General features: G+C 38.4%; 1 protein-coding gene across 5 annotated transcripts in view; it reads left to right on the top strand.

Moving 5' to 3' along the window:
* The first annotated feature begins 15058 nt into the window (after positions 1 to 15058).
* Positions 15059 to 24994, top strand: part of AOPEP (aminopeptidase O (putative)) — a 426177-nt gene continuing 416241 nt past the window's right edge. For all 5 annotated transcript variants that reach the window (XR_005067928.1, XR_005067927.1, XR_005067929.1 and 2 more), the window contains exon 1: positions 15059 to 15124. The gene's annotated coding sequence lies outside the window, so the exon portion shown is untranslated. The remainder of the gene's footprint in view (positions 15125 to 24994) is intronic.

The raw sequence follows: 24994 nt of genomic DNA, 5'->3' as shown, positions 1-24994 counted from the left end.
AAAAAACTATGGTACATATACACAATGGAATTTTATGCTGCAGAAAGAAAGAAGGAGCTCCTACCTTTTGCAACAACATGGATGGAACTGGAAAGCATTATGCTGAGTGAAATAAGCCAGGTGTTGAAGGACAAATACCATATGATCTCACCTCTAACAGGAAGCTAAACAACAAAACAAACAAGCAAGCAAAATATAACCAAAGACACTGAAATAGAGAACAGGCTGACAGTGACCAGAGGGGAGAGGGGAGGGAATTTCAGGGGAAATAAGGGAGGGATTTAGAGGAACCTATATAAAGGATACATGGACAACAACTGAGAAGGGTGGAAATGGGAGGGAGGGGGGAGGATGGGGGGTGGGATGGGATGGGAGTAATAGATGGAAAGCTGTACTTGAAAAATAATTAAATAAAAAAAAATTGAAAAAATAAAAAATAAATTTGTCCATGTTGTTTAATTAATACCAGAAAGGTCTGTGTTGGCTAAAATCCTGGGAGAGCATTTCTTTTTCATCTAGTAAATTTTATTTTAAATGCCTTTTTTTTGGAATCATTGTTGATTTTGGAGTGTGGGTGATGAGGGTATTGTGGTTATGTTTAAAAGGCAGAGTCCTTGTATGTCAGAGATACATACTGAAATATTTAGAGATGGAATTAGATGTCTGGAATTTGCTTCAAAATAACAGGGGGATAAAGAGTAAGAATTCAGATGAAGAAAGACCAGCTGTGACTTGATCATTGTTGAGGTGACAGATACATGGAGATTTGTTAAACTATTCCCCTTACTTTTGCATGTGTTTTAAACTTTCAATAACAGTAATTTTTATTTCTTTTTACATTTATAGAAGAGGAAAACCTGGTATAAAGATCACAACTGGAAAATAAGTATAAAACATAGACCTAAGTTTCTCCTGCTCAGAATGTTCACAACACAAGGTAAATATGACAGAAATGCATGCGTGCTCCACTCTGACCACTCTATTTCTTAGCCCTTAGAAATGTTGTCTTTTCAGGGGCCAAGATTCATTTTCAAGGAATGCAACTTGGTTATCTCCTACTGTAAGTGCATTTACTACATCTGTTTGTGGCAGACTCAAAGGACTGAGTGGACAAAATAAAAAATGTGCCCCTCACCAGGCTTTCACTCCAGAAATACCTTGAGCTCAATCCTTGGCTACCTCCATCTAAGACAAGCAAATACAAAATCTCCCAGCTCCCATCCCCGCTGTTTCCATGCTACCAATTCTCATGAATCACTTATTTCTCGGGATAGGGTTGTTAGATAAAACACACAATGCCAAGTTAAATTTGAATTTCAGATAAACAACAAATAATACTTAGTATAAATATGATATGTATCAAATACTGCATGGGACATATTTATTTTTATTTGCTAAATATGGTGACCTTATTCTTAGGTCTGCATGGTGCCTATAATTCTAACAGTTAGAATTATTCATTAGTTAATGAAAGGACTATTTTCATATTTAGTTGGTTTAATTATCCTGAAAGCCTCATTCGGTTCTGCCCTTCACTATAACACTGAACTAAAAAAAGACCCAACCTCACTCAAAAATCTCAAACTCTGTATAGAATAACTGTATTTTTAGGTTTAATTTTTATTTTAAGCAACATAACACACAAATTGTTAAAATCAAATCAAATAATACTAAAAGGCTGAGAATAAAAAACATCTGGCTTCTGCCACATCCTAGATTTGCTAACGCATCAGAGCCGATAGTAAGGAGAGGTCACCAGTCCTGCAGCTACCTTAACATCACTGAAAAGAAGCCATATGCTGTTATTTCTCAAGTTATTGGGTTTTGACATTATATATTAAGTTTGTAAATCTCCATCTTAAATTTTTTTTTACTTATTTTTAAAGAGAAGGGAAGGTGGAGAGAGAAAGGGAGGGAGAGAAATACCAATTGGCTCTCCTGCAAGTCCCCAACTGGGGACCCAGCCCCACAATCCAGGCTTGTGCCTTGACTGGGAATTGAATCTGCAACCCTTTGGTTGGCAGGCTGTCACTCAATCCACTGAGCACACCAGCCAGAGTGAAATCTCTATCTTTTGATAGATGGAGATTTAGTTTCTTTTTCACTACTTCCATTCTGCCTTTCTCGTTTTATTACCATTTTAAAGAAAATCATAATCAAGTGTTTGCATCATTATAACCACTGCTATGAACTGAATTGTGTCCCCCAGCAAATTCATATGTTGAAGCCCTAACACCCAGTGTGACACTATTTGGAAATGGGGTTTGGGTAGTAATTAGATGAGGTCATTGAAGGTGTGGCCCTCATAATGGGATTAGTGCCCTTAAAAGAAAAGAGAGCGGAGTTTGCTTTCTCTCCCTGTCTCTCTCTCTGTACCTCTCTTTCTGTCTCTGTCTCTCTCTCTCTGCCACATAGGACAGAGTGAAAAAGCAGCTATCTGCAGGCCAGGAAAATATTCCTCTCTAGGAACAGAATTTGTTGGCACCTTGATCTTGGACTTCCCAGGTTCTAAACCTGTGAGAAATAAATATCTGTTGTTTAAACTATTCGGTCTATGGTGTTTTGCCACAGCAACCTAAATAGACCAATAGAACTGTACATATACTCACTACAGAGCCAGGAAACACATGATTGAATTTCCTTTCTTTTAATCATGTTTTTAGAATTAAGAATTTTCTCACTTTTTCACTTGCATATACTTAACTGTTTGCATATATTTTACTGTAGTGTAATTCAGAGTATGGCCTCACAGACCAACAGTATCAACATCACCCCAGAATTTATTATAAATGCTGGATCAGTTGAATACCCATATGCAAATAAAGAAGAATTTCAAATTTCAATTTATACCTCATACCCTTTAAAAATTAACTACAAATAATATCCTAGACTTAAATGTAAAGACTAAAACAACAAAGCTTCCAGAAAGCATATGATAAAATCTTCATGATCATGGATTAGACAAAGATTTGTTAGATACGACCTGAAAAGCATTATCCATAACAAAATAAAATTGACAAATTGAACTTTACTGATATTAGGAACTTAAGTGGTTTGAAAAATACTTTAAAATAAAGAAAAGACAAATTGCAAACTGGAGAAATATTTTTATATAATATATGTAATAAAAACATAAACCGAATATATAAACAATTCTCACAACTAAATAATAAGAAAACATCCCAATAGAAAATGGGCAAAAATTTCAATAGATATTTCAGTAAAGAATATATATGGATAGAAAATAAGCACATGAACACATGGTTGGTGTCATTAAGGAGATGCAAATTAAAACCACAACATGATACCTCTACAAATTTACAAAAATTACTAATATAAAAAGACTGATCATACAAAATATTGGTAAGGATGTGGAGGAACTGAAACTCATATGCTGTTGGTGAGCATTTAAAATGGTACAATCACAATGGAGAACAGATTGGCATTTCCTTAAAAAGTTAAACATACAATCCAGCAATTCCTAAGAGAAAAGAAAGTCGATGTCTACAGAGACTTATATGTGAATGTCTCTACAGCCTTATTTTTAATAGCCCCAAACTGGAAACAACTCAAATGCCCATCAATAGGTGAATGGATAAACAGAGTATGGTGTATCCATACAGCAGAATTCTACTGAGCAATAAAAAAGAATGAGCTACTGATGCACACTACAACATAGATGAATCTCAAAATAATCATGTTGTCAAAGAAACCATATCAAAAATTATATACGAGTAGATTGTAGGATTCCATTCATATAAAATTCTATTATGTATTTTCCCTGGCTGGTGTAGCTCAGTGGGTTGAGTGGCAACCTGTGAACCAAAGGGTCACCAGTTCTATTCCCAGTCAGGGCACATGCCTGGGTTGCAGGCCAGTTCCCCAGTAGGGGTTGCACTAGAGATGACCACACATTGATGTTTCTCTCCCTCTCTCACTCTCTTCCCCTCTCTAAAATAAATAAATAAAATATTTAAAAAAATAAAACGAAATTCTAAAACATGCAGGATAATCTATAGAGACAGAAAAAGAGAAGTGGTTGCCTGGGGAGCAGGGGGTGCGAAAGAAAAACTACAAAGAAACAAGAAAAATGTTTCTGGAGTGATATTAAGATGTCATGAGTGTATACATGTCAAAAATTATCAGATTTTACACTTTAAATATATGCTGTTTATTTTTTCAGTATATTTTATCGATTGCTATTATAGTTGTCCCAATTTGACCCCTTTACCCCTCATCCCAGTACCTCCCTTCCCTCGAGCAATCCCCCCTTAGTTCAGATCCATGAGTCATGCATGTAAGTTCTTTAGCTCCTCCATTTCCTATATGCTGTTTATTGTATGTCAACAATTGCTCCATAAAGCTGTTAAAAAGAGTGACTGGTAAGCATGGTGTCATGTGGGTAGAGGGGAAAGGTGAACGGTGCTACTCTTAGGGGAAATTGTTTTTGTAACTGTTGAAAGCATTTTGGTAACTATTTCAATATTGTTGATAAAAAAACCCAAAATACCAAAACAAGTTCTTGGAAAGAGTAGTGTTAATTGGAAATGTTTGTCACTGATTTAGTTGTTCTGCAACAATGCAAAAATTGTAGATTTTTACCAAAATAGAAAAATAATGCTATAAGCTGTACCTGTGTTGAGTTGGTGTCTACTTAATGCCTATTTCACTTCTCCTTTCATAGTGATTTTTGGCACCTGTTGTCAACTGTACAGTTTGTCATTGCCCAGTGCACACATTTAATTCATCCTTCTTCAGCTATTTTGAAATTTAAACCATGATTTGTGGTAGTTTTTTTGTAGCAGACCCTGTCCAGCAGAGTCTGCCTATTGTGGCTGTCAGTGAGAATGAATACACAGATGACAACGATCCTGTGGAGAAAAAGGGAACAGGCATGACTACTCTCTCAAGGGGAGAGTGCCTATGGGTGCCTCGGCCACTTCCTCAAGAGGGGAGCGCCTTGACCCTTGCCTAGAAAGGCTTTTATTATTTTCCTGGGGTCTTACATCAGAGAAAGATTTATTATCTATTACATAGAATATTATTGTCTACATTTTAGGTACAATCAAGAAAATGAAAATAACATGCAGAGGGGAATGGCAATGAGCTGATTATACAGGGAGAACTCATACAGGCTTTGGAAATTATCTTGAAGATAGACGACACACATGTGCTGTTTTAGACCAGGGTGAGGGAGTTTTAGCAAGAGCAAGCCATAACAATCTGTATGCATCTTCTAGGCCTGATTCCCACGGGAATACTTGGTTTGAAGGTCTGGCTCCTGCCCACCAGTTCGCTTCTGTAGGTTTTCCGTACAGAGCTGAGTCACATTTGCCAGACCAAAACAAACTGGTCCCCTACAATTTTTTTCTTGGAAATGCTCATTCTTTGAATGTGATGACAACTGAATTCTTCCTTGCAATCTCTCAATGCCTCTTACCTTTCAAGCATCACAGTGAATTGTCTCTGTCTCTCTTCTACCATTATCTCTTCCTCCAAATGATTTGGGATATCTAGCTAAAGTTGGATAGACTAGTTTAGAACCATTGAACCTGTGACTTTATGCCCTCATCCCACCCCACCTTTCATGCTATACTTTTGTCATGACTCCAGAATATCTAGTTAAACCCTAGGTTTGATGAAATATAAAGAAAGTGAATCTAGATAAAGACTCCCAGTATGATTACAAGTGATGAGGATGCTCATGGGAGCTTAATATTCCAAAGACTCTCATACACTTATCAGGGTGATCACTTCATAAGGTATATAAATGTCTAATCACTATGTAGTACACCTGAAACTAATATAATATTGCAAGCCCTGGACAGTTAGCTCAGTTGGTTAGAGCACTGTCCCAATATGCCAAGGATGCAAGTTTGATCCCCAGTCGAGGAACATACAAGAATCAACAAATGTATAAGTAAGTGGAACAACAAATCAATGTCTCTCTTATGCTCAAAAAATTAAATAATATATTTTTATATAATATTGTATGTCAATGATAATTGAAAATAAATTAAACAAAGAGTCTCTTCCTATTGTTATTTTGGGGTTAGTTTTAGGTGACAAAATTTTTCTTCTACTTCTAAGTGCCTCAGGTAACCTGCCTGACATTCAGAGAATTTCAGTGAGTTGAACTTCTTGGCTTGCATGTCAACTCCTTAGAACCCTAGAACCCCAGCACACGATGAATGGGGACCATATGCCGGGACATTCTAGAGTTCTGTGTGCTCACACATAGACAGAATTATACCAGTTCTATTTCTAATTAAATCCATGGGCATGTTTTAACAAAGGTCAGAAATCCTTGGAAACCTAGGACTGGGTAAGTCAAAGTGACTTCAATCAGCTGTGAAGTAAATTCTACTCCTTCTGGAAGCGGGCATGGCTCAAGCCAAACCACCTGGCATATCCTCTTAGGACAGCTAAAGCCACCCTCACTGTGGCTAGAAAAGCAGATTTGCAAACCTTATGAAAGAGTCACGTAGGATTCTGCATCATGTGGCTGGATTTCTACTTTTAGAAAAACTATGAGACATAGGCCACTTTTAAAAATTAGAATCCATGCTCAAAATGTAATTTGAGATATAAAGCCCACCATGACAATTGACAATATATGGCCTTATAAGAGAAAAATGTGAACTAAAAGATGGTGAAATTATATATGACTGTAGATAGTGATTTGGCAAGCTATACTTCATGTCTTGATAAATCATCCAAACACTAAACAGTGTTTGGGTTAAACTAAGATAGAACTAGAATTAATAGAGTAATGTCATCCAAAAGTTGTATATTGTTATTTCTTAATAGCATGGCATTACTTTCCCTGATGGAAACATAATATCCTGGAATCAGAGTGAAGAGGAATATATTAGGAAATAAGTGCTATTGCTCCATCATATGCCCATATAGGGCCACCTATACACAAAATTGTCATCTTTCTCTTTCCATCATTTAGTTATTCATTTTCCTCTTTGGAGTCATCCCCTTATTTCCAATGTAATGGTCTGATCAGGTGTCATAAATGGCTCCTTTGTACCCACAGGTACAGAGCCATATATCCATTAAATGCTCATTAAATTGATCTCCTTATGAGGGGTTTTTAATGGAATTTTTTAGGAAGTTCTCCAATTGCTATAAAGAGATGCAGTAGACTGTACTGATTAAGAGCTGTCTTAGTTTTGGCTCCCCCCAAATCAGATCTGAGACAAAGGTTTAGGTGTAAGTAGTTTATATAAAATGTTATTCCAAGAAGCACTGAGGGAGAATTAGGGATGGGAAATAGGGAAGGAAAGTCAATAAAGGCTAAATTAATGATCAGGTTACATTTGTGTGCAACTGAGGCTCATTCCTGCTGGGGACCCTCTGCGAGACCTTGTGAAGCATACCTCAGAATTATTTCAGTGAGGAGCAAGGAAACTGGGCTGTTTCTCAATTCCTGTTCCTAATGACAGAGTGTCACCTCTACAAAAGTCAAATCCTGCCCTGGCTGGTGTAGCTCAGTGGATTGAGTGCGGGTCTGCGAACCACACAATCGCGGTTTGATTCCCAGTCAGGGCACATGCCTGGGTTGCAGGCCAGTTCCCAGCAGGGGACTCAAGAGAGGCAACCATACACTGATATTTCTCTCCTTCTCTCCTTCCCTTCCCTTCTAAAGATAAATGCACAGGTCAAATGTCTGTGGCCAAAGAAGGTCCTCACAGAGATCTGCAAGAAACTTGCACACATGTTGAGAAACTACCCACAGGCGATCTCCCAAGTGGGCCAAGGAGATATAGGTAGAAACTAACCATACCTGTTACAAGATCTCTGGTCAGAATTGACTCAAAGTCTTACCCTGAAACTTGCTAACTATTTGGTCTTGGACAAGTTAGTTCATTGCTTCAAACCTCAATTTCTTCATCTGGGCGAATAATAATGGTACAGATTTAGTGGTGGACCCAGATGCAGAGGTGTTAGGAAGGAATGCTTAAGGCCTTGTCTGGAAGCTGCATTTCCCTAGTAAATACACTATTCTTTTTGTCTTATAAAAATGCATGTTTATTAGGGATGGTTGATGGAAAATACAGGGTTCCCAACCCTCCCCCCTCAAGCTAGCTCCGTGAGGCTGTAATTGTACTTACCTCATAGAACTTCTATAAAGATAAAAAGGCTGCAAGACAAAAGTGATTGTATCACTCTCCTGCTTAAAATTCTTCAATGGTTTCCCATTGCTTTCAGGAAAAAGACCAACAAGACCCTGTAAAACCTTGCTCCTCCTTATGACTTAAACCTTCTTTCCTACCTTGCTCCTCCTCTCTTCTGCAAGTTCCTTGCATGTGTTAAATATCCACTTGCCAGAGGATCTTTGCATATGCTTTCCCTGCTGAATGCTTCTCAGCCCTCACATCCCCATGCTAACCTGATCTTCCACCACTGGGATATCTCTTCTTCCGGGTAAGGTTCCCACACTTCTCCCTTCTTGGGCCAGCCCTACCTTCACTCATATCCTCCCTGGATGACAGGGAGTTGACTTCCGGGTACCTTAAACTGCAGCTTCCTAACACAAAATCCATTCCTGCATTAGGGAGTTCTTGGGTTGACCAAAAATCATTTACTTTTTTTTTTCTATGTGATTGCTGTAGCAGTGCTTAGTTGTCTTCAACTTCATTTTAAACAATTTTGTTAAGATCGTACTGTGGCAGCTGTCCTATCAATGTTCATTTTAAAAAACATATCAAAATTGGTGAATTTTTGTGCAGCCATTTTAATATTGAAGATGGAAGAAAATATGTGACATTTTTTGATGTATTATGTTTTATTATTTCAAGAAAGGTAAAAACAACTGAAACGTAAAAAAAGATTTGTGTAGTGTATGGAGAAGGTGCTGTGACTGATTGAATGTTTCAAAAATGGTTTGTGGTACTACTACTTGGTACTACTGACACTCTAGCCAAATATTTGTGTGCTATGAGGCTGTCTTATGCATTGGAAGATGTTTTAGCAGCACCCCTGGCCTCTACCCACTAGAAGCAAATAGTGGGGTATAGCCAAACATACTCAAAATACCCAAATCTATAAAGTTATTGGTGAAAATGAAAGATGTCTTTTATTTTACAGAAGAAACTAAATAGACTTTTTGGCCAACCTAGTAAATGCAGAACACAAAGATTTCTTGGGATAAGAAAGGCAACTATTCCTCATTTACTTCTACAGTACGAAGAAAAACCCCCACAAATTAATATTCTGCCATAATTATCTCGTCAAAAGCCAGTTCTATATCTTATCCAAATCATTCATTACTAACATAGGAAAAATTGTTCAATGTTTGACGTTCCTCTTATATATGTATTGCCTTTGTAAAATATTACTATACTTCCCTTTAGTGAAAAACTTCACAGTTTGGTGACCATGGACCTTTTCTGAGAACATTTCAATCAATTAAACTACACATGCTACCTTACAGATATTGTTGGTTGGGTTCCAGACCACTGCAATAGAGTGAATATGGCAATAAAGTCAGCCACATGATTTTCTGAGTTTTCCAGTGCATATAAAAGTTATGTTGACACTATGTAATAGTCTACTAAGCATGTGATAACATTATGTCTAAAATACAATGTACATGCTTTAATTAAAAATACTGTATTGCTAAAAAATGCTCACATAATGTTCACTTTCACTAAGTCTCAACCTTTTTCCTGACGGATATCTTGTGTCAATGTTGATGAAAATGCAATAGCTGCAAAGAACAAAAAAAGCAAAGTTCAATAAAACAAGGTACGTGGTGCAAATGCCTACAGTGGACAGTGTGAGCCACAAAGTTCTCTGAGGGTAGGGACTGGAACTGGGCACCTGTGATTATTGTAGCCTAGACCGAGTGCCCATCCTTTCAGAACCACAAGAAAGAAAAAAACCCCACAGAGCCCAGCCCCCCTCTGTTTGCCAGCAGGATCCAGGAAGACTGGCAACACTGGCTTGGCAGTTTTAAAATAGGCAGGAGGCTTTTTTTTTTTCTTTCAAGATTAAGACAATAAGACCTGGAACTGTGAGAAAACCTGAGACGGATCCAGAAAGAAGTCAGAAGGTAAACACCAAGAGCTGAGACAAATTTCACTTTGCTCACCTTCAGAAGCTGCAGGGTTTAAAATTTTTTCTTCTTTCCATTTATTTAGTTTTTGTGTTGTGTTTGTTTTTATTGTTTGATTTGTTTATTTTATTCTCCCTGTCATATTGCATTTTAGTATTTCTTCTTTCACTTCACTCCTATTCCAAAAAACACAGAGATCTTGGTCTTTTACTTTTTATTCCTTCTATTCAGATTACATATTTCTTTTAAAATACTTTATTGATTATACTATTACAGCTGTCCCAAGTTTTCTTTCCTTTATTCCCCTCTGCCCTGCACCCTCCTTCCCACCCACATTCCCCCCATCTTTAGTTCATGTTCATGGGTTGTACATAGAAGTTCTTTGGCTTCTCCATTTCCATACTATTCTTAACCTCCCCTTCTCTATTTTGTACCTACCATTTATGATTCTTATTCCCTGTACCTTTCCCCCCCATTGTTTCCCTCCCCCTCTCTGCTGATAACCCTCCATGTAATGTCCATTGCTCTAATTCTGTTCCTGTTCTAGTTGTTGACTTAGTTTTTGTTTTTGTTTTAGGTTCATTTGTTGATAGTTGTGAGTTGTTTTCATTACACTGTTCATATTTTTTGTCTTCTTCTTCTTCTTCTTTGTTAAGTCCCTTTAACATTTCATACCATAAGAGCTTGGTGATGATGAACTCCTTCCTCAAAAAATGAGAGATTTGCTGGATACAGTAATCTTGGATATAGGTCCTTGCCTTACATGGCTTGGAATATTTCTTTCCAGCCTGTTCTTGCCTGCAAGGTTTCTTTTGAGAAATCAGCTGAGAGTCTTATGGGACCTCTTGTGTAGGTAACTCTCTCCTTTTCTCTTGCTGCTTTTCAAACTCTGTCTTTATCTTGAATCTTGAGTAATGTAATGATTATGTGCCTTGGTGTGTGATTCCTTGGGTTCAACTTTTTTGGGACTCTCTGAGCTTCCTGGACTTTCTGGAAATCTATTTCCTCTCTCAGGTTGGGGAAGTTCTCCATTATGTTATCAAATAACTTTTCCACTTGTTGTTCTTTTTCTCCTTCTGGCTCCCCTTTGATTCAGATGTTGGAAGGTTTAAAGCTGTCCTGGAGGTTCCTAAGCTTCTCTTCATTGTTTTGAATTCTTGTTTCTTCATTCTGTTCTGGTTGAGTGCTTATTTCTTCCTTCTCCAAACCATTGCTTTGAGTCCTGGTTTCCTTCCCTTCACTGTTGGTTTCCTGTACATTTTGCTTTATTTCCCTTTTCATAGCCTTCACTTCTTCCTCTGTTTTGTGACCATACTCAGTCAGTATGGAGCATCTTTTTTTTTTAAAGATTTTATTTATTTATCTTTAGAGGGGAAGGGAAGGAGAGAGGGAGAGAAATATCAATGTACGGTTGTCTCTCGTGTGTCCCCTGCTGGGAACTGGCCTGCAACTCAGGCATGTGCCCTGATTGGGAATCAAACCAGCGACCCTGTGGTTTGCAGTCTGGCACTCAATCCACTAAGCCACACCAGCCAGGGCAGTATGGAGAATCTTGATTTCCAGTGTTTTTAACTGTGCATCTGATAGGTTGGCTATCTCTTCACCACTTGGTTCTTTTTGGAACTTTGATATATTCTTTCATTTGGACCATATTTCTTTGTCTTGGTGCTCCTGTTACATAGCAAGGGGTGGAGCTTTAGGCGTTCACCAGGGTGGGGCAAGCCACTTCAATTAGTTGTGGTGCTGTATATGGGGGAGGGAGTCAGAGAAGGAATAATGTCACTTGCTTGGCTCTTGCCTTGCTTTCAGTTACTTTCCCCATTACTCACAAGTAAATTGGGCCCTTCTGGTGCTGATTCCTGGGTGGGTGGGCTTGTGTATGTTATAGGATCCCATTAGAGAGTTTTCTAATGAACTCTCCTGTGAGGCTGGGAGTTTCTCCTGCCACGGTAAACCCCACAGGGTTTTACAGCCAGAGGTTTTAGTTTCTTACGCTGGAACCTTGGGTTATGTAGTCTGTCTCACTTCCCAGTTGTTCCTCTTATTTTATCTACCTGCAAATGTGAGACTACTCAATCTGTTGCCTTGCTGCATGTCTTCTCTGCCCCGGCTTCCCATCTCCATACCTCCCACCAGTCTGGATGAACGTTTCTTTTTTAACTCCTTGGTTGTTGGACTTTCAGTTCAATTTTGTGACAGTTCTGGGGTTTTTTCACTTTTAAATTTGCTTTTGTCTTTTTTTTGCTTGTGCATGGAGGTAAAATATATCTACTTACACTTCCATCTAGGCTGGAAGTTCTTAAGTATTAATTTTTTATTTGAAACTTTTATTATACAAAAAGTTTTTTTCTGGAGCAAATCTCATAGTTAATCTAATGCCATGATCAATTTTATACTACAGTTAAGCCATTTCTCATTTTTACCATTTTGCTGAAGTTATTTTCACTGGAATCAGTTCCAGATTTTTATATGTAACTCTTACACTGATATTATATTTCAGTACTATTTTTTATCTTCATGACAAATTATAGCTATTAGGGCTTCTGACATTATGAGCTTTCTTTTGTGGTTAATTAACCAAGACCAATATCTTTCTACACATACATCATAGATCAGATTTTGTCAAGAAAATTAAGTTTTTTTATTAACTTTTAATAAATGATATGTTTTTACCATTTTTCTCTTTTTTTCTGTTTTCAATATTACTAATTAGTAGTTATTTTTCAGTCAGGTTTTACTCTGTAACAAAACTGTGTCTGATTTTAGCCACTGTTAATTTCATTTTGTACTGATTATTTCTATGAAATCCAGTTTTCCATGTCAATCTGATCACAATATCCATCGCATTAAAATAATGATGCCAAAAAAATAAAGAATCCCACAAACAGTTCTAGGCAACTATTCTGACATGTTTGGTGGCTCTATAAAACAGAAGTTTAGCAATGGAGCAGATGTTAGGAATCACTTCATTTAATCCTCTTATCTTAGAAATAGAAGACTACGGTGTGGAAAGGTTAAATGACTTGCCCAAATAGAGATCTTGAATGATTGAGTAAAGACAGTGATTGGTAAGGATGAAGGCAATGGGCAGAAGTGACAAATTTTGAGAGATCAAGGTCAGAACATGTATGACTGGACAGTGGGACAAGGAAAAGGGATGAGTCTGGGATGATTTTGAATTTCAGTCTGGGGCGATTGGGTGGATGTTGGTGTGGTTAAATGAGACAGGAACTATTTGAATAGGTTATGTTTGAGGAAGAGGGTAGATAATGAGATCAGTTTTCAATGGTAAGTCTGAGATGCAAACTGGACATCTAAGTCAAATTTGAGTATTTAAATAAGAAATTTTTTAAAGCTTTGGGTGGAGAGATAGATTTGGGAGTTATCAACTTACAGGTGGTAGTCAAACAAGAGTAGACAGTTGCCACTCTGGAAAAATATTCACCAAGGGGGCAAAGTTGTGGCCTGCATGTGTGTTTTATTCGGTACAAAATAAAAGTTTAACAAAATTCTAATTAGTGTCCAACATTTATTTTTTGGAGAGTTCATGTGTCTGTATATTGATTTCTCTTTGAAAATGAGAGGATATGAAATCACTGGGCTATCATTACTGGTTGGCAAAAATCAACTTGAGTTGAGTAGGGAGAACATGAGCTCCAGTTCTCCACAGTCTCTATCCACAAGTTTCACCTTTTTGTGTTCACTCCTTGGATGCTGAAGACTTTTGAATTTGAAACTTCTGGTGTAGCATAAGAAGATCAAGGGGGAGAAGGCTAAGGACAGAGAAAAGAAAAAGGAGCCCCTTGGTGGTAACTGAAGGGTGGTTGTCAGAAAATTAAAGAAGAGAAACAAGAGGGCCTGGTAACAAAGAAGCAAAGGGATCCGGGTTGAATGGAGGAGAAACAAATCATGTGAAGTATTAGGAATTGTTTTAGCTATATTATTCAGCTATGTGCTCAAGCCCAAAATTTAGGAGTCATTTTTCACATCTTTCTTTTCCTTTACCAATATTTGTCCATTTCTCTCCATCATTTCTTACCTGATTATTGTAAAAGCAATGATTTTCTTTGCATCCTTTCTCATCTCTCCATACTTCTTTATATGCACAGCAGCCAGGCTGATCTTATAAAACTAGATTTTGTCACTCACACGTTTAAAACTCTTCACTGGCTTCCCATTACACTTAAAAGAAAATCATCCCCCTTACAATGACCTAGAAAGTCTCTTGCAAGATGAGAACTCTCCTTGGCTTGTTGATCTCATCTATTCTCCTAGCCTACTTTGTCACTGTCTCAAGGACACCACATTCTGCCCTATCCCCATAATTTTTGAACATATGGATCGTTCTATTAGTTCCTGTTCCTCCAGATCTTTACAGAGCTGCCTTCTTCTCTCCCCAAGGAGCCTCTTCAGAGGGCACTTCCTTGGCATCTCATATTGAAGGGGCACCCTTCCTCCTTTAGTTTTCCAGCGACTTATTTTTCTTCCACACACTATGATCTCTAGAAAGCATATGTATTTCTTGAGACACGCAGTGTTTGTTTTCTCAACTAGAAAGTAATCTCCTGGAGGCTAGGCACAGTGTTTTGCTCACTGGCGTATGCCATACTCGGTACCAGGTCTTGCCTGGGACATAGAGGACTTGAATAAACTGTTGCGGAATGAATATGTAAACAACAGTCATACACAGCAGAGGCGGAGAAAAAAAGGAATAAAAAGTGCACATTTGTATTTCAATAACTTTTTTTCTTAAGTGCCAACAATATTTTTGCAATTAGGAGTAGCTTCTTAAGTAACAAGGCAACCCCAGAAGAACCCAACCCAACCAAGCTGTTCAAGTCGCTCCTGTCCGCCACTGCGCAAATTGCCGCCCCCCCCTCCCCCCGCCGCCCGGGCCTCAAAACCCCGGCGGCTCAGTCTACCTCTTCCCCAGGGGCCGGACAGGCCTACCGCGGTCCGGCGCGCTTGGATGACGTCACTAGGCGCGTGCCCCGGTAGTCCGTGGTTACCCCGGGTCTGCGGAAGTGGAGACCGTGGGGCGGGCAGCTGAGACAGGTAACCTGTGCGGTCCTTAATGGATCTCTGCTTTCTTCACACTCCGGGTTGGCTGTGGGCACAGTAACCTCCCGTTCTGAAAGCGAACGGGAGCTCGCCCCTACTCTCATCTTTCTTCGGTCTCGGGGTCCCCATTCTCTCTCGTTCGTCCCAGACTCCTAGAAACTGAACTCGTCCTGGGGACTAAGCTGAGTGGCCCCGTCTCTCCGCCTCGGCTCTCTGGGTGGTGATGGGCTCTTGAGTCTTTCCCCAGTGGCACAGACCCTCCCTCAGCNACAGTAACCTCCCGTTCTGAAAGCGAACGGGAGCTCGCCCCTACTCTCATCTTTCTTCGGTCTCGGGGTCCCCATTCTCTCTCGTTCGTCCCAGACTCCTAGAAGCTGAACTCGTCCTGGGGACTAAGCTGAGTGGCCCCGTCTCTCCGCCTCGGCTCTCTGGGTGGTGATGGGCTCTTGAGTCTTTCCCCAGTGGCACAGACCCTCCCTCAGCCTCCAGCTGCCACCTCCTTCCTCTCGCCTCCAGGCCCATCTCACCCAACCTCTCCGCTCCGAGACCCGCAGGTTCATCTCCAGTCTAGTGTAAGGAGACGGAACAATTCTCAGTTCTGTCTGTTTCCACGTGCAGAGAAACTCACTCACCACTACCCCACCCCTTCCCCCAAAGATCCTTACCGAGAGCACCAAGTTTTGAGTTTTGGTGTGCCTGAAGAGCATTCATTCTCTGTCAGTCTGGAGTTTTGCTCAGTAATGCATGTATTTGCTGAGTAAAGGGGGTGGAGCAGCAATGTGAAAATCTGTTGGGATAAATTATCAACATGGGTCCAATCACCTGTTGAGATAGAAGGAATAGGTATAGCACTTCATTTAAAAAAACTGCTCCGTGTTTCTGGATTTCTTGTTGGTTTCCAAGCACTGATAACAATTATGCTTGCAAAGGTAACTATCAAAATAAATAAGAAACCGAATCCTAGTAGAAATATTTAGACCGCAAAAACAAACAGACAAAAAACAATAGGATCCATATTGTTCATAAAGGAATACAAGTTATTACAAAACCAACCACAACGATTTTGAACTCTTTTATTTCATTGATTTTGAACTTGATTTGATTGGTATTTTCATTGGTTTGATTTTGTGTTTTCTTGAACTTGAGTACACTCCATTTTTGAATAGGGCATATCTACTTAATAGAATTCTGCAAGGCCTCCCAAATGATTTGCTAATTGGTAAGTTTGTTTCTCATATTTAGTGGGCAAAGAAGATTTTTTCATATTTTCCTGTTCTTTGGATAAATATGCACAAGTTAAATTGCTGGATCATACGGTAGTTGTATTTTTTAATTTTATGAGGGAATTCCATACTATTTTCCACAGTGGCTGCACTGGTTTATGTTCTCACCAACAGTGCACAGTGGTTCCCTTTCCTCCACAGCACTTATTATTTCTAGTCTAGTCATTCTAACAGATGTGAGGTGGCATCTCATTGTGGTTTTGATTTGCATTTCCCTGATGATTGGTGGTGCTGAGCATCTTTTCATGTACCTGGTGACAATCTGTATAACTTCTTTGGGAAAAGTGTCTTTTTCAATTTGCCCATTTTTAGTCTTTTTTTGCTTTTGATCTCTATGAATTATTTATATGTTTTGGATAGTAACCCCTTACATACTTTGCAAATAGTTTCTGCCATTCAGTAAGTTGCTTTTTCATTTTGTTGATGGTTTTCTTTGCTGTGCAGAAGCTTTTTAGTTTGCGTAGCCTTTCTTCTCCTCCTCCTCCTCCTTCTTCTTTGCTTTTGTTGCTTTTGCTTTTGATGTCAGTTTAAAAAATTAAAGACTCAAAGCCCTCTGTCAAGGAGTTAACCATGTATCTTTTCTTCTAGGAGTTTTGTGGTTTCAGGTCTTTATTTTGAGTAATTTTTTAAGGTGTCAAATAGTGTACATTTTCATTCTTTTGCATGTGCCTCTCCTGTTTTCCCATTGTCAATTATTAAAGAGATTGCCCTTTTCCCTTTGTGCATTCTTGACTCCTTTGTCATAAATTAGTTGACTTTATATCTGTGTATATTTTATTCTGTTCCATTCATCTATATGTCTGTTTTTAATGTGAATTATGACTCTGTACTTTTCATTTCATGTGGTATGAACGTAATACTTGGTGATTTGATTTGACTGTAAGTTACTGGAGGATAGAAATGGAGATATCTACTGAAATATCATTGTTAGTGAACTATGAACCAAATGCCCAGTAACAATGTTAAACTGGAACTTGAGCATACATTACAGTTTTACTTTTTTTCTCATTTAATATTTAGTCTAAAAATAGTAAGAACAAAATAATGATAACATTACTTAGCATTTCAGTATACCAGACTGGTTACAGTGTACCAGACAGTGTCTGGTTACAGTATATCAGACATTGTTCTAAACATTTTACCTGTGAAGTAGGTGCTATCATTGTTCAGTTTTACAGATGAAGAAACTGAGGTAAAGAGAAATTAAATTAATTGTTAAAATTATGAAGCTGATATGTGGGGAAATTGTGATTTGAACCTGGGCTGTGTGGCTCCAGAGTTGATTTATGCTAAGTTTTGAGTTGACTCTTAGGTCAGTATTAGCTTTGCGATGTAAATTGTTTTGCCTGCTACACTCTCCTTTCAGATGATCTTTAAAACAGAACCTCACTTCTGAGTTAGTAGGCAGTAGAAGAGCAACTGAACCCAAACTGTCAAAAGGGTAACAGGTGCCTCTCCTTTGATTGGGGGGATAGCGTATTCATGGAATTTAGGCTACATTTTCACAGCTTAGTTTATATTATCTTTCTCTGAGAGCCTTGTCTTTGAAAAACAGATCCTGAAATTTTAATGATCTCATATTGCATATAGATTGTGTGGATGTTTGACTTTAGAAAATTGGACAATTCCCACACTACTGTTCTGTGGACAGAAAGAGCTTTTTATTCTAATTTTGTTATTGACTGTCACACTAGTTTATGCCACAATCATTTTGTTACTACGGCATTACTCAGTGTTCCTTGATTTTCAAAGAAATCATTTTGAAATAGTATTTATATATAATCAATTTCATTATGATTTTTCTTTCCTTTTTTTGGCTTACATTTTCTTTGACACTTGCAGCGGAAGGTTTAGTTTTTGAAACTGGTGGAAATCAGGATATGCTTAATACATTGTGGCAGCGAAGGAGTCATATCAGCCTGTTTCTTTTGGCACCAATAATATCTTGTATATGTAGCAAGTGTGGTGTGTGGTGGCAGTATGAACTGTTTGAGTGATGTCTGGTAGAAATAGAACTACAGAATGAATGTTAGTATTGAAAGGATCCTTCAGTATATCTTTTTTATTCTTCATTCAGCAGTTGGGAGTCTGAAGTCTAGGATGATTCAATGATTTGCCTATATTCATATAGTGTTATAATCCATTTTTAAAAGACAGAATAGCAATACTCTATTCTCTTGAATCATACTTCATATTGGTGTGAAATTTTTACTTGTAAGAGGGGACTCCCAAGTATTTTAACTCATGGGCTTTTTTTATCCTCACCTGACTCATATGTACTTTATTATCATTCTTGTTGTAATAGTATGTTCTGGGTAAGAGATAATGACCTGCATTAGATAGGTTGCAGAGAGAATGACCAGATATGAAGGATCCAAGAGATTCTTAGTTTACATTGATAGGACTTTGCAGTTGTTTATGTATAGGTTGAAAGTAAGAAATCAGGGATGGTCCTCAGGATTCTACCTTGGGTAACTGGGTAAGATGATAGTGTCATTTACCAGAAAAACTTAGACGAGGTCGGAGCAGGGTATACAAATTTGAAATGGACAGAGCATGGATTGACACACAAGTGAGACAGAGTGAAGGTAGAGGTACAGAATACACCTGTATCTAAGATGTGGGGAGAGGAGGGATGAAAGAGGTAGGAGGGCACAGAGGAGGGAGTGGTATCGCAAATACCAAAAGAGGAGAGAATTTTGAGGAGGGCATGGTAATTTGTGTTAATGCTCCAAAAATAAGGCTGAAAGAACCCAATAAAGTTGATAACTAGGAAGTCATTTGCTTCTTAGCTATGAAGTTGTAGTTGCATAGTAGGGATGTGAGCAGTGAGTGATGGGACTGAAAGGGAGACAGAGTAATGGGAATACGGAGTGAAGACAGTTCTTCTAAGGAATTTGGCTCTGTGGAGAGAGAGAAGAGTTAGAGGGAGATGTGGAAATAGGGAAGGGTTTTTGTTCATTTTTGGTTTTTTCCCCCTAAGAATAGATTAGAGCATTCACTTATTTCTGAGGTGAAAAGAGCTGATAGAGAGGAAGAAGTTGAGGTAGAGGCCTTAGAGGGCTGGATGGTTGATGAAGCAGAGTCCCAGGGCAGGCCAGCAAGAGAAGAGCAAAGGCAGTGATCAGGGTGTAGTGGGACAGGAGGAACACTTCTTTGACTCTCCTAGGAGGGATATGGAGAAAGGTAAGGATAAACATAAGTAAATTCATAGTGTGGGGAAAGAATATGTGGAAGTTCTTGTCTGATGGTAGCAAAATGTCTTAAGTGAAATAGGTAAATTTGCTGATACAAGTGTTGATTTGGTGGGGTGGGGATTGAGGGGAGAGGTAGAAATTTAAAATAGTCACTGAAAGAATAGGAGTTGAGTGGGTGACTAGAGAGAGACATAAAGGATTGCCTGCCTGGTACTGCTGAGAGTTGAGCTGAGGCTGGAATCTGTAAATATGTAATATCAGCCTTTTTTGTGGTTGTATAATATTTATTTGTTTAATTCACTTTTGTTGAGCTCAGTACACCAAGTGTAGAAGTAGAAAATGTGGATGATTCAGTTGGTTGAGGGTAAGATTTTGTAGAGTAGGTGTGTCAGAAGGATGAAAGGGCAAGAGAATTGAGGTTAAATGTACTAAGAATGATTGAAGAAATAAACCACATTGTGTAAGGAAGGCCTCAGAGCAGGAATTCTCAACTTCAGAAACATTACTAATTCTTTGTTATGTACATTGTAGGATGTTTCGCATCCCTGCCCTGTACCTACCAGATGCCAGTAGCTGGCCCCTCCAGCTGTGACAATCAAAATTGTCTCCAGACATCACCAAATGTCCTCTGAGGAACAAAATCACCCTCAGCTGGAGACACTGCCCCACAGTCTTGAATCAGATGGACTGAAGAATGAGTTTCAATGAAATAAGTTAAAGAGTTGAGGAGTAAGCAGTAGAAAGAGTAGAGAGAATAGTTGGTCATGTTCTGAAATTAGACTATGGAAATTAAGTATTTCAGAGATGTTGCTGATGTAAGTAATGCAAGTGTCAAGAATGAGCCATTGGTTTGCTGAGTGGGGCGAAAGTGAAGGTTGTTGGCACTGAGCAGGTAATTTTGGGAGAGAGAGAAAATAGCCCATAGTAACAGAAATGAAACCAGAACTAAGACTTTCTGGGTGTTTATTTCCTTACTTTGTCCACTAAGTGTTTCTCTATTCTTTTTCTAACATTATCATTTTCCTGAACTCATCCTTTCCTTCTATAGTGTTTTGAAAAGTAGTGGAATTATCCAGGTTGGAATTACCCCTGCAATAATCACCAAATAAACTGGTAGGAACCTGTCTTGATTTCCTGTTAAAGGAAGTGTAGTTCCCTAAGATAGGAACAGAGGGACCCCTTGCTCCTTCTAAGTATATAGTATCCTATAGAGGACAGAAGGGTTGTCCATGCAGGGTAGGAAGTGGTTGCTGCAGGGTCAGACAGAGGCTAGGAATTAGGGGAGAGAAAGGAAGGGTGTTCATCCCTGCAGTTGCCAAGAAAAGACAAGTTTATTACCTGTTCTAAAAGTTTTGAAGGATGGGAATTTCTTGAAGATACTGAGCAGCAAGGTTCCTCTATAAGAAGCTATTCAGCAAGGGAGGTTGTCAAACTCATTTTCACCAGCAGCCACATTAGCCTCGCGGTTGCCTTCAAAGGGCAGAGTGTAATTTTAGAACTGTATAAATGTAACTACTTAACTGTTAAGCGAGAGCACTGTGCTGCAGCCTTGTAGAAACAAGGTGCTGGGCCAGAATCGGACTGCAGGCCTTGTGTTTGCCACCTGTGCCATACAGTATGTGGTTAGGGCATTTGCCAGATAGGACCATTGTTTAGCATCACTGAACTCCACAGCGAATTGTAAATAGTGCCGTTTGGGAGGACACCACCGTTAGATAGCCTGTGGCTTTCAAACTCCAGTCTCTGGAACAGCAGTGCCAGTAGTCTGTTTTTAACAAGTTCTTCAGGTAATTCTGAATGCAAATCAAGTTTGAGAACCACTGGCCCAAGCAATTCAAAGTGATTGAGAACCACTTTGCCTGATTTTGGTGACAAAGTCACAATGTTGAAGGAATGAGTGAAAACTTCGTCACATGCCAGAACATCCTTTAATCTTTATGTAGGGATGGCATTCCTCTTACAGTGTGCTGTGTTTCAAGTTGAAGGACAGAAAAAATACTGGTATCTTCAGTATAGGTAGAAGTAATGGGTAACACTGCTTGTAGGTGGAGAATTGCAGTCTACACTGGAATCTAAATACTGCCAGACTATAATGGAGGAGAGCTTGCCTCCCTTTTCATTTTAAATATTTGTTCTTTGATTATTGGGGTTTTTTTTTGTATTTTACACATGCAATGACCTGTGAGGATCCTTTTTTTTTTTTATGACTTTGTGATAGCAAGAGTTGGTTCAAGTAGCTAAGTGGTTCAGAGGCATTACGGTATATAAGAATTACCTGGACATCTTATTTAAAATGTGGATTAATGGACCTTTTCCCTGGAGATCTGGATTTATTAGATCTGGCAAAGTGTCCAAGAATCTGTTTTTAACAAGCAACACTCCCACCAGCTTGCCCCTGCCTAGGTGATTCTAGTATATGTGATCCTTTGACCACACTTTGAGAAATACCTTGCTCAATCTCCAAAAAACAGTGATTTTTCTGATTATAATTTCACTCTTGGGGAGTTCTCAGATACAAATGTTTTCATGAGTTTTTGAGGATATTTATAAATATGGGTCTTAACTGCTAGCAGTGAAGCTACCTGAATCTTTAATATTCACTGAGAAATTGTACAGACATGCTTGGAATAAAATTGGGGAGATCATGAGTAGTCTTCCTAAGTTAAAAATGTCCCCAAAGGCCACTTTGACAGTGTAGTATTGCAACACAAAATCAATCAGACTTAAACATTTTATAGTTCTATAATTAATATTTTCTGAATAATCTTTAGGAAGTCTATCTTTGCACTTATGGGGCTACTTATTAAAAATCCACATGGTAAAAGAATAAATTAATCCTATTATCTTTTCAGAGTCTCCAAGCCATGAGCTAGGAGCCTAAAAAGCATCAAGAATGTAAAGAAAATGCTGTGTTAGTGATCCTGCAGACTAGTACCTTAAGTTTGCTGTGAGGGACAGGAGTTGATTTATCTAAAATGATGTATGATTTTTTTCCTGCCTGGAATTATGTAAAAATTTGTTGTATATAGCTTCCAAAAGATGATTAATGAACAAGAATGGGCCAGAAACTATCTCTCTTCTCTGCTCCCCTCCCCTCTTCTCTTGACAGTCCCCAGTTGCTGGTAGTTGTCTTTCACCAACTGGCTTATTTCACTTAGCATATACTCGTCAGTTCCATCCATGATGTCACAAAAGGTAGGAGTTCATTCTTTCTTTCTGCTGCATAGTATTCCGCTGTGTAAATGTACCACAGTTTTTTGATCCACTCATCTACTAATGGGTGCTTAGGCTGCTTCCAGCACTTGGCTGTTGTAATACTGCTGCTATGAATATGGGGGTACATAGGTTCTTTTGAACTGGTGATTTGGGATTCTTAGGGCATATTGCCAGCAGCAGAATGGCTGGGTCAAAAGGCAGTTTCATTTTTAGTTGTGTGAGGAAATTCCTTATTGTTTACCATACCAGTAGTGCAGTGGGTTCCCTTTTCTCGGCATCCTCACCAGCACTTCTTGTTTGTAGATTTGTTAATGATGGTCATTCTGACAGGTGTGAGGTGATACCTCATTTTGGTTTTAATTTGCATCTTTCTGATGGCTAGTGATGTTGAGCATCTTTTCAGATGTCTATTGGCCCTCTGTATGTCCTCCTTGGAGAAGTGTCTCTTCAGGTCTTCTGCCCATTTTTAATTGGTTGTCTTCCTGGTTTGAGCTGTGTGAGTCCTTTATATGTTTTGGAGATCAGTCATTGTCTGGTGTATCATTGGCAAATATATTTTCCCATACTGTTGGTTCCCTTTTCATTTTATGATGGTTTATTTAGCTGTGCAGAAGCTTTTTAGTTTGCTGTAGTCTAATTTGTTTATTTTTTCCTTTTTCCTAGGAAATATGTTGACAAAATATTGCTGTGTGGGATATCTGAACTTTTATTGCTATGTTTTCCTCTAGGACTTTTACATTGTCATGACTTACATTTAAGCCTTTTATCCATTTTGAATTTATTCTGGTGTATGGTATTAGTTGGTGGTCTGGTTTCTTTCTTTTCTTTCTTTCTTTCTTTTCTTTCCTTTCTTTCTTTCCTTTCTTTCTTTCCTTTCTTTTCTTTCTTTCTTTTCTTTCTTTCTTATTTTTTGCATGTACCTGTCCAGTTATCCCAATACCACTTATGGAAGAGGCTGTTTTTACTCCATTGTATGCTTGTGCCCCCTTTGACAAATATTAATTGACCATAGAGACATGGATTTATTTCTGGGCTCTCTGTTCTGTTCCATTGATCTATGTGTCTCTTCTTATGTCAGTACCAGACTTTTTTGTTACAGTGGCCTTGTAATATAGTTTGATATTAGGTGTTGAGATCCGTCCTACTTTGTTCTTCTTTTTCAAGATTGCTGAGGCTGTTTGGGGTGTTTTTGATTCTATATAAATTTTGAAAATATTTGTTCTACATCTGTGAAATATGCCATTGGTATTTTAATAGGAATTGCATTGAATCTATAGATTGCTTTGGGCAGTGTGGAAATTTTAATGATGTTAACTCTTGAAATACACAAACACAGTATGTGCTTCCGTTTATTTCTATCTTTATAATTTCTTCCTTCAGTGTTCTGTAGTTTTATGAGTACAGGTCTTTTATCTCCTTGGTTAAATTTATTCCCAGGTATTTTGTTATTCTTCTTGCTATAGTAAATAGAACTTTTCCTCTGATTTTTTTCTGATATTTCATTCTTGGTGTACAAAAATGCCATAGATTTCTGAATACTGACTTTGTATCCGCTATTTTGCCACATTCAGTTATTAGGTTGAGTAGTTTTTTGGTGAATACTGTAGGGTCTCCTATGTATGCTATCATGCCATCTGCAAGTAATGACAGTTTTAATTCCTCCTTTCCAATCTGGATGCTTTTTATTTCTTTTTCTTGTCTGATCACTGTGGCTAAAACTTCAGTACTATGTTGAATAAGAGTGGACACCCTTGTCTTTTTCCTGATCATGAGTGGATATTTTTTAGTTTTTGCCTGTGGAGTATAATGTTGGCTATAGGTTTCTCTATATGGCCTTATGATGTTGAGATATGCTCCTTCTACTCTCACTTTGCTGAATATTTTTATCATGAATATGTGCTGGATTTTATCAAGTGCTTTATCAGAACCCCTTGATATAATCGTGTGATTTTTGTCCTTCATTTTTATGTGGTATATTACATTTATTTATTTGTGAATATTTTACCATCCTTGCATCTCTGGGATGAATCCCACTTGATCATGGTGTATGATTTTTTGACGTATTGCTGGATGCAGTTACCAATATTTTGTTGAGGATGTTAGCATTTATGTTCATCGGAAATATTGGCCTATAGTTTTCTTTTTTTGTTGTGTCTACTTGTTTTTGA

This window comes from Sturnira hondurensis, unplaced genomic scaffold (genome assembly GCF_014824575.4).
Source record: "Sturnira hondurensis isolate 20B ecotype Veracruz unplaced genomic scaffold, ASM1482457v3 Scaffold0008860, whole genome shotgun sequence".
Lineage (NCBI taxonomy): Eukaryota > Metazoa > Chordata > Mammalia > Chiroptera > Phyllostomidae > Sturnira > Sturnira hondurensis.
The sequence above is the reverse complement of the archived record's forward strand: the minus strand, read 5'-3'. Positions and strand labels throughout refer to the sequence as shown.